General features: G+C 36.5%; 2 long non-coding RNA genes across 2 annotated transcripts in view; both read right to left on the bottom strand.

Annotated features, from left to right (window-relative positions):
- Positions 1-8049, bottom strand: part of LOC123513433 — an 18779-nt gene extending 10730 nt beyond the window's left edge. The window contains exon 1 of the long non-coding RNA XR_006677368.1: positions 7913-8049. This is a non-coding gene — a long non-coding RNA (uncharacterized LOC123513433). The remainder of the gene's footprint in view (positions 1-7912) is intronic.
- Positions 8050-8653: 604 nt separating this feature from the next.
- The window catches only part of LOC123513437, a 19019-nt gene continuing 17845 nt past the window's right edge, over positions 8654-9827 (bottom strand). Inside the window, exon 2 of the long non-coding RNA XR_006677374.1 lies at positions 8654-8745. This is a non-coding gene — a long non-coding RNA (uncharacterized LOC123513437). The remainder of the gene's footprint in view (positions 8746-9827) is intronic.

Below are 9827 nucleotides of genomic sequence, written 5' to 3'. Positions count from 1 at the left end.
CCTAATATTTATGTTATGTTATGTTAATTTATGTTAAGTTAATAGAACTATCAGATTACCCTTAAAAACCTGTGTAACTGAAACAATAGTCTTTTGAAAATATAGGTTATATGGCCACCGAGGTGAGACTACCCTTAAAAACCCGAGTGACTGAAATTAGAATCTTTTTAAAATATAGGGTATGTTGCCACAATTTTCAAAGCCCACAGATATGACAAGCCTCTTTCGTAAGAGTTTTTGTGCTGTTGATAGAGAAGATATCATACTAATCTGTCAATAGGGCCATTAAACTACCCTTCAAAACCTGTGAGACTGAAATTAGAATCTTTTTAAAATATAGGGTATGTTGCCACAATTTTCAAAGCCCACAGATAGGACAAGCCTTTTTCGTAAGAGTTTTTGTGCTGTTGATAGAGAAGATATCATACTAATCTGTCAATAGGACCATTAAACTACCCTTCAAAACCTGTGAGACTGAAATTAGTGTCTTTTTGAAATATATGTTTTATTACTAGTCATTGGCAGATGAGAGCACCATAAGGTAGTGGTCCCACCATTTTGTTTATTCCTACTTTCAGTATACTAGTATTAGGCACATAATAGCACCATATTGCAGAGGGCAACATGACAGTATACTAGAGTTTATTCACTGATGGTGGGTTCCTGAGTCACACAGGTGTGTAGGTGAGGGAGTACAAAATGGGAAACATTTCCAAAGTTCAGTTATTAACAGAATACCTATAGCTATATGTTATGTGGTGCATGCATAACACTCACAGCTGTGACCTGCAAAGCTTCACTATTATTTGTGTGTGTTCACACTGTTGTTAGTGGTTTACACTTATATCCCTCCTTCATCACCCTCCATCTCGGTCTCTGGCTGTGTGGAACCATTCTTTCATAATGACTTCGACAGAGGCTGCTGCTGTTTTATGCCTATAGTCTGGATGCTTGCACACACACTTTCTTAGAAAAAAAAAAAAAAAAAAAAAAATTAGTCAATTTCTATTTACCTCTTCATTAAATATGGTCACAGTTTCCAAAAACTTGAACATTTGGTTGCATGACCAACACTTTACTATTGCACTACCATCTATACAAGACTTATATTGTAAAGACATTATATAGATATCACTGATATGTTACATGAAACAAACAGCACTCAAACATTTTACTTGAGTGGGAAAGGAGTGCTAGAACAAGCAAGGAGAGAATGTATGGACAGAGGGAGGTGGAGGCTCTTCTGCCATAGCCACCCGTTATGGGACACTCCTGCAGAGAGTGAGGCATAAGAGAATAGAATAGAGAAATAGATTCAAACAAATTGAACTACTATACTTACTGATAATGGTATCCTGCAACTTCAAGATGGTAAAAACTGTGTTTCTCTCCTTTGCCACAGCAGTTGTATTGCACAGCCAAGGAGTTTGTCACAGCATACCTAAGAATGCACTTTATTGTGTCTTGCAGGTTAGCACCCCTATCACACAAAAATGTGCAATCTGAAATGGAAAAGAAAAATCTGATACCAAATCTAACACACACAATCATTCACAAATAATCACCACTCCAATGCTTACCATAAACTAATTTGAAGTAATATCCCACTCAATTCAAAACTCAAGAAAACTGCTTGTTCAGCTTTATATTCACCCTCGCGTTGGATTTGGTAAATTGAGGTTGTTATTTAAGCCTCTTTATCACTGCAATAAAGTACTAAGCATTAACCTGAACCACGTGACTCCTATACTGATCTCCGTTAATAATGAAATACTAGCTTTGATAAGCACACCACACTAACTCCCTCCTTCTCCTCTTTACAGGCGAGTACCCGTATCACAGGTCACACCGTGGGACTGACACCGCTGCAGCAACCCTTCGGAATAAAGTCAAGTACAAATTACGGTTTGCTAGGCGTTAGGTGTTAGGCATAGGGCGATAGGCGGCGCGGCTAACCATTCTCTTCCAGGTACATGTTAATTATCTAGTCTTCTTCAGTAATAATGCTGGTTACTTTTGGCTAAAATAAGCGTCTGTGTGTGTGTGTGTGTGTGTGTGTGTGTGTGTGTGTGTGTATATGTATTTACCTAGTTGTAGTTTTACAGGGCCTGGGATTTATGTTCGTGTGGCCCCGTCTCCATATCTTCACTTATCCAATCTTACTTTAAAAGTATGCACACTCGTTGCAGACACTACTTCTTCATTTAAACTGTTCCACGTCTCAATACATCTTTGCGGGAAACTATATTTTTTAACATCTCTCAGACGTGTGTGTGTGTGTGTGTGTGTGTGTGTGTGTGTGTGTGTGTGTGTGTGTGTGTGTGTGTGTGAGAGTGTGTGTAAGTAAGATTACTATTTTTTTTTTTTACAGGTCTAATTAATACTTATTTCTTACAGGTCAAACTAATATCTCTCCTTTTCTCTGGCAGGACAAACTAATCTTTTAAGTTCTTTAAACATATAGTGTTATTCATGCGTTTTTCCTGTTTTTTGTTTTAGTGCGAAAAAAAAAAATGCTTTTTCCCTCTTTCTTTGGTTTCTCTCTATATATATGCTTTGTTTTCATCAATTTTATTGTTCTGAGGCATAAAAATGTAAAATGACTTGAATATAAAAAAATTTTCAATCGATAATTTTTTTTTCATAAAACACCTGAAAAACATAAATAAGACATTATAAGAAATATAATGTTTTGCCTGCTTTTCTGAGTTTTGGTGCATAAAATGCTGGAAAACACCAAAATAACCTGTTTTTGACATAGTATATCAGTTCCTTAAACAAATATTGTTTAATCATGCGTTTTGCCTGCATTTCTGTGTTTTGGTGAAAAAAAGCTGAAAACTACTAAACTAACAAGTTTTTCATACTTTTTCTTTGGTTGTCTCTATATTGGCTTTTCATGAATTTTATCATTTTGAAGCATAAAAATGTAAAATGACTTGAATATACAAAACTTTTAATTGAGGTAGCCTTTTTTTTTTTTTTTTTTTTTTTTTTTTTTTTTTCTTTCATAAAACACCTTAAAAACACATAAATAAGACGTTTTAACAAATATAGTGTTTTTGCCTGCTTTTCTGTGTTTTGGTGCAAAAAACAGCTGAAAACTCCTGAAATAACACTTTGTTCCTCTTTCTTTGGTCTCTCTTTATTGCCTTGTTTTCATCAAGTTTATCGTTCTGAGGCATAAAAATGTAAAATGACCTCAATATACAAAAATTTTCAATCGATAGTTTTTTTTTTTTTTTTTTTCACCTTAAAAACATAAATAAGACATTATAAGAAATATAGTGTTATGCCTGCATTTCTGAGTGTTGGTGCATAAAATGCTGGAAAACACCAAAATAACCCATTGTTGACATATTTCAGTTCCTTAAACAAATATTGTTTAATCATGCGTTTTGCCTGCATTTCTGTATTTTGGTGGAAAAAAAAAAGCTGGAAACTACTAAACTTAACAAGTTTTTCTTACTTTTTCTTTGGTTGTCTCTATATTGGCTTTTCATGAATTTTATCATTTTGAAGCATAAAAATGTAAAATGACTTGAATATACAAAACTTTCAATGGAGATAGTCTTTTTTCATAAAACACCTTGAAAACACATAAATAAGAAGTTTCAATAAATATAGTGTTTTATCTGCATTTCTGAGTTTTAGTGCATAATATGCTGGAAAACAATATAATAACCCATTTTTGACATACTTGAGTTCCTTAAACAAATAATGTGTAATCATGCGTTTTGCCTGCATTTTTGTGTTTTGGTGCGAAAACAAGCCGATATAGAGAAACGAAAGAAAAGTAAGAAACACGTGTTATTTTACTAATTTTCATCTTGTTTTGCACGAAAACACAGAAATGCAGACAAAACGCATGATTACACATTATTTGTTTAAGGAACAGAAATATGTCAAAAATGGGTTATTAAGGTATTTTTGATCATTTTATGCACCAAAACTCAGAAATGCACGCAAAAGACTATATTTCTTTAAACATCTTATTTATGTGCTATTAAGATGTTTTATGAAAAAAAAACTCGATTGGAAATTTTGTATATTGAATTCATATTACATTGTTACCTATGTCTCAAAATGATAAGATTGATGAAATCAAGCCAATATAGAGAAACGAAAGTAAAAGTAAGAAAAATGTATTATTTTAGTAGTTTTCAGCTTTTTTTGCACCAAAACACAGAAATGCAGGCAAAACGAATGATTACACAATATTTGTTTAAGGAACAGAAGTATGTCAAAAATGGGTTATATTGGTGTATTCCAGCATTTTATACACCAAAAACTTAGAAATGCAGGCAAAACACTATATTTGTTAAAATATCTTATTTATATGTGTTTTTAAGGTGTTTTATGAAAAACAAATTTTTTATTTATTTATTTTTTTCTCATAAAACACCTTAAAAACAGATAAATAAGACATTTTTTAACAAATATAGTGTTGAATTCCATTTCCCAATTTTTACTCCATTCCCAGATCTTATTTAGGTCTTCTTGCAGATTTCGCAATCCTCTTTTCGCTTTATAACTCCGCAGTTTCGTATCATCTGCAAACAGATTTATGTAGCTGTTCACTCCTTCTGGCATGTCGTTAATATAAGTGTGTGTTTATGTGTTTGTGTATTTACCTAGTTGTAGTTTTACAGGGCCTGGGCTTTACGCTAGTGTGGCCCCGTCTCGACATCTACACTTATCCAATTTTTCTTTCAAACTATGCACACTCGTTGCTGACACCACTTCTTCACCCAAACTGTTCCACGTCCCAACACATCTTTGCAGGAAACTATATTTTTTTTAACATCTCTCGGACATCTTCCCTTCCTCGGCTTTTTACGATGCGATCTTGTTGTTTGAATGTCATATTCTTCTCTCAGTCTAACCTAACCTTGTAATTTTATTGATTTATTTATTTATTTTTAACTAACCTAATAAAACCTAACCAAATATTTGCAGGTCCGCAGAAAACGACACGCCGATTTATTTGAAGTCACCACACCCATTTTGTCCACCGCCATCACCAGCACCAGGTCTTCCTTGTCTATTTTTTTAGTGCCATTGACTATCTTGTACATTGTTATTAGGTTCCCTCATTCTCTTCTATCTTGTAAGATTGGCAGTCCCATTTCCTTCAGCCATTCTTTGTATATTAGGTCCTTTAGTTCTGGCATCATCTTTTTAGCAATCTTCTGTATCTGTTCTAATCTTCTTATATCCTTTTCAGAACTCGTGGAGACCACACCACAGCTGCATATTCCAGCCTTGGGCGTATCATGCTTGTGATGATTTTTTTCATCATATCTTTGTCCATGAATTGAAATGTCATTCTTATATTTGTCAACATTTTACATGATAATCCAAATATCTTGCTTATGTGTTTTTTGGGTTCAGATTTTCCTGTATAATCACTCCCAGATCTTTTTCCTCTTTAGTCTTCATTATTTGTTCCTTATCCATCAGGTAGTTCCATACTGGTCTTCTCTTACTCTTTCTTAGTTCCATTACATGACATTTCTTGGCATTAAACTCCAATTTCCACTTCCTGCTCCATTCATAGATCTTGTTTATATCTTCCTGTTGTAACAGCAAAACGTCCTCCCTGGTTTTGATAACTCTTAGCAGCTTTGCATCATCAGCAAATAGATTAATATAACTGTTTACCCCATTGTGAATGTCGTTTACATAAATCTGGAACATAATGGGGGCTAACACTGACCCTTGTTGCATTCTGCTGGTTACTTAACCTCAAGTTGAGTATGTATCTATGATCACAGTTCTCATTTCCCTGTCCTTCAAATAATCCCTTATCCATTCTGATAAGGTTCCTTGCAATCCTCCTATGTTCTCTAGTTTCTAAAGTAATCTTTCATGAGGGACTTTATCAAAAGCTTTTTTCATGTCCAGGTATACTGTGTCCACCATCCGTCTCTGCTTTCCAGTCCTTCTGTAACTCTCGAGTGGAAGCTTAATAAGTTTGATACACATGACCGTCTTGTCCTGAACCCAAATTGTCTGTTCTATATGACTTTTTCTTCTTCCAGATGTTTAACCCATTTTTCTTTGATAATTATTTGACACAACTTCCCCAAAATGCTTGTAAGTGACGCTGGTCTGTAGTTTAGTGGTTCAGTTGCCTTTCGTTCTTTAAATATCGGTATTACCTTGGCTGTCTTCCATTCTAGTGGAACTTTCACTTCATTTAGTGAACTTGTAATTATTTCCCAAATTGGTGTGGGTGTGTGTGTGTGTGTGTGTGTGTGTGTGTGTGTGTGTGTGTGTGTGTGTGTGTGTGTGTGTGTGTGTGTGTATTTACCTAGTTGTATTTTACGGGAGGGGAGCCTATGGTGGTGTTGTCGCATCTCTGTATCTCACAGTGTCTAATTTTGTGTTCAAGTGGTGGTGGTGGTGGTGGTGGACTTTGCACACACCACCTCTCTGTCCAGTCTGTTCCATATATCTATCACTCTCTCTGTCTTCAGTCTCTTTCTCACCGTTGAAATGTTGCATCCCTTTCTATATTTTATCGCTATTTTCATGGTAACTGTTCTACTGATCTTGCTAACTACATGCCTCCCTTCCTCCTGTGGCCACGCTGCACAAGGCTTTCTTCTTCCTCTCATTCCTATTCTGTCCAACTCGCTAATGCAAGAGTTAATCAGTACGCTCAATCATTCATCCCTTTCACTAGTAAACTCTGGAACTCCCTCCCTGCATCTGTATTTCCGAATTCCTGTAACTTGTCTTCTTTTAAGAGGGAGGTATCGAGGCATTTGCTCCCCTAATTCTGGCTGACGGTTTTGGCACTTTTGAACTTTTGGAGAGCCAGCGCTCAAGTGGGCCTTTTTCTAACTTTCTTTTTTTTGCCCTTGGCTGGCCCTCTTCCCTACATTAAAAAAAAAAAAAAAAAAAAAAAAAAAAGCTGTTTTTCTTGAAGTCTCTTCTGTAGTTCTTTTGTGAGTTTTAGTCTATGTCCTCTTGTGTCCCTTGTGTCCCTCTTCAGCAGGTCCATCCTATCAGGAAGCTCCATATTATTCATTATTCTGTAGATGGTCGACAGGTCGCCTCTTTCTCTTCTCTGCTCCAGTGTTGGTCAGTCCAGTCTCTTTTCATACGTAAGAGCCGACGAGGTTGGGGCCAGTTTGGTGGCCGCTCTTTGTAGCCTTTCAATTTTGGTGATATTCTTCCTGGTGTGAGTTGACCACAGTACTGCTGCATACTCCAGTCGTGGTCTAATCAAGGATGCCAATAACTTTTTCACCATATCTTCATCAATATATGTGAATGCAATTGTAATATTTCTCAGTAAGTTGTAGGTCTCACCAACAATTTGATTGATATGTTTACTGGGGGACATTTCCTTTGTTATGAGAACTCCCAGGTCCTTTTCACTTTCCACCTTCTTAATCTTCTCTTCTCCAAGTTTGTATTGTCTTGTTATCCTATTTTTGCTCTTCTCAAATTCCATTATGCTACATTTGTTAATGTTGAATTCCATCTCCCATCTTTTCCTCCATTCCCATAGTCAGTTATCTAAGTCCTGCTGTAGAGTTCCACCATCATCGTGCGAGCCAACTTTCTTCAAAAGTTTTGTGTCGTCTGCAAAGAAACTCGTGAAGCTTTAATTTGTGTATGGGTGACTTTTGACGTGCTGGAATGCATTCCTTACTATTACATGTTGTAATGGGTTCGGCATACGGTAATTTTGATTTACGCTAAGGTTTTCAGGAACGCACGTGTACCGTATAACAAGGACTTACTGTATATTGTTATGATATTGTATTTTTGATTGATTGATTTCAGCTTCAATATGGCCTGTGAAGGAAAAGGTTTGTAATCTATTTTCTGTATAGCATGTTTATTGTTAAGTCCTCGTTTGTTAGTGTGTCGTGCATGAATACCTTTTTTCGACCTAACAATTAGTCGTATGTTGTATCTATGGTGGTGTTTGCTTGATTTAGGTTGAACCAATACTAAAGTGTGCTTATTGTGTTGTACAGTTTTGTGCATGAGAAGTGAATGTTATTACCTTGAGGTTTTCCTATTACACTTGTGTGTAGTTTGTATTGCTTTGCTTTACATTGTTTTTGCTTTGCCTCACTGATTATATTCATATCCTTGACCAAATATACTTTATTGCCAGTCTAACTGGTTTTCATGAATGGAAAGACAATGGTATGATTTTTTTTCCTGAATTGAAACATGTTTGTTTGCATTGATGTAGGATACCTAGCTATGTGTTAAAATGCCTAATGTATATTTGACTTGCTTGTGTGACGTCTCTGCTTGATGTGATCAACTATGTAGCTTTTGTCTGCATGTACACCAATTTACTTTTCTCTATATATACCTTACTTCTTTTGCTTGTTACATTTATTGTGTATGGTTAAAAAAAAAACTGAAATTCACTCAACATGTTGTGTTCCATTATAATCATTAGTGACTCAAGTATTTTCTGTTCTGTGAAACTAAGCCCCTCCTACACGTCATTCCTACCCATTATCCTGATAATTACTCAAATGTCAATTTTTCACTGCTTAACTTTTTATCTTTTTTTTTTTTCAAAGTAATCCCTTTGGAAGAGAATTAAGGGTTAAGACACATTTCAAACTAAGTTGGGCCTCCCACCTTGTTATTATTTTATGAGAGCCCCTTGTTTGTTTGTTTGTGTTGCCTTAGGTTAACACCTTTATCATGTAAGACACAGTTTCCCTTACAGTTTTGATCATCACTAGGATTGAGAGACTAGAGTACCCTGACATAGTTTTCTCTTCAACATTTTTAGAACAATAACAACAATTATTATGATGAGACAAAGCATGATTAATACATTGAAGTATTCATTATTGTTTAAATATCATATTTAGATACTAAACATGAAATAAAAACATAAATAAACCATTGTTTTTTCCTGCTACCTTTATTGTAAGTGTTGACTCAACACACTACAAAAAAGGTACATACACACATACTGTGTATGTACCTTTGGGCATGTGTATATTGGACTAAGGACTCCACCCTCTGGTTTTCCAAGCTCAAAGACTTCCTCAGAGGAGACTGCACCTTGAAACCAAACCTGTGCTGTTCTATTGTACAAATAGTCCCTGATCCACCCTAATAATCTACCTTTTACACCTTTGAGAATGAGTTCGTGTATAATAATAACATCTTTGTTGGCCCAGTCGAAGGCACCCTTGAGATCAACGAAAGCTCTAAGGCTAGTATTAACGCTTTGGCCACTAGGTATACGGTAAAGGAAGATTAGAACATGGCTAAGGGAGCTGGCGTTGGGTAGCCTGTACGTGACGGAGAAGCAGAGACGAGGGAAGGGAGGCGGAAGGTTGAAGGTAGCCCGGCAGGGTGGATGGGACAAGGGGGAGTGTGTGGCGTGAGGATAACAAGCAGTTAGCAGCGTCTTGTTCCATGTCCCTGTGCGAAAGTATGGCAAGAAAACAAATCGAGTGCGGTATATAATTAATCTCCCACCAATCTCATCTTTTTCTTAGCGCTGAAATGTGTCTCGGTGAGCACAAAGTTAGTGTGATCTTATAGTGAGGTGTGGATGTGAGGGCGTGAGGTGGGAGTGTGTCAGCCAAAGGAAGGGCAGCGCATTCGAAGACAGCCGAGGTGATCCCACACCAGCTGAACATGTCCTCGGCCTTTTGTCTTGTGGCGGCGGGCGAGTGAGGTTCCTTGTGTGTGTGCGCGTGGCGTCGCGGTTAGTGAAGTGATGCTGTGCGTTAGTTTATCCTATTGAGTGCGTCTTCCTCGCGTTGGATTTGGTAAGTTGAGGTTGTTATTTAAGCCTCATTATCACAGCAATAAAG

The sequence above is a fragment of the Portunus trituberculatus genome, chromosome 36, assembly GCF_017591435.1.
Source record: "Portunus trituberculatus isolate SZX2019 chromosome 36, ASM1759143v1, whole genome shotgun sequence".
Classification (NCBI taxonomy): Eukaryota; Metazoa; Arthropoda; class Malacostraca; order Decapoda; family Portunidae; genus Portunus; species Portunus trituberculatus.
The sequence above is the reverse complement of the archived record's forward strand: the minus strand, read 5'-3'. Positions and strand labels throughout refer to the sequence as shown.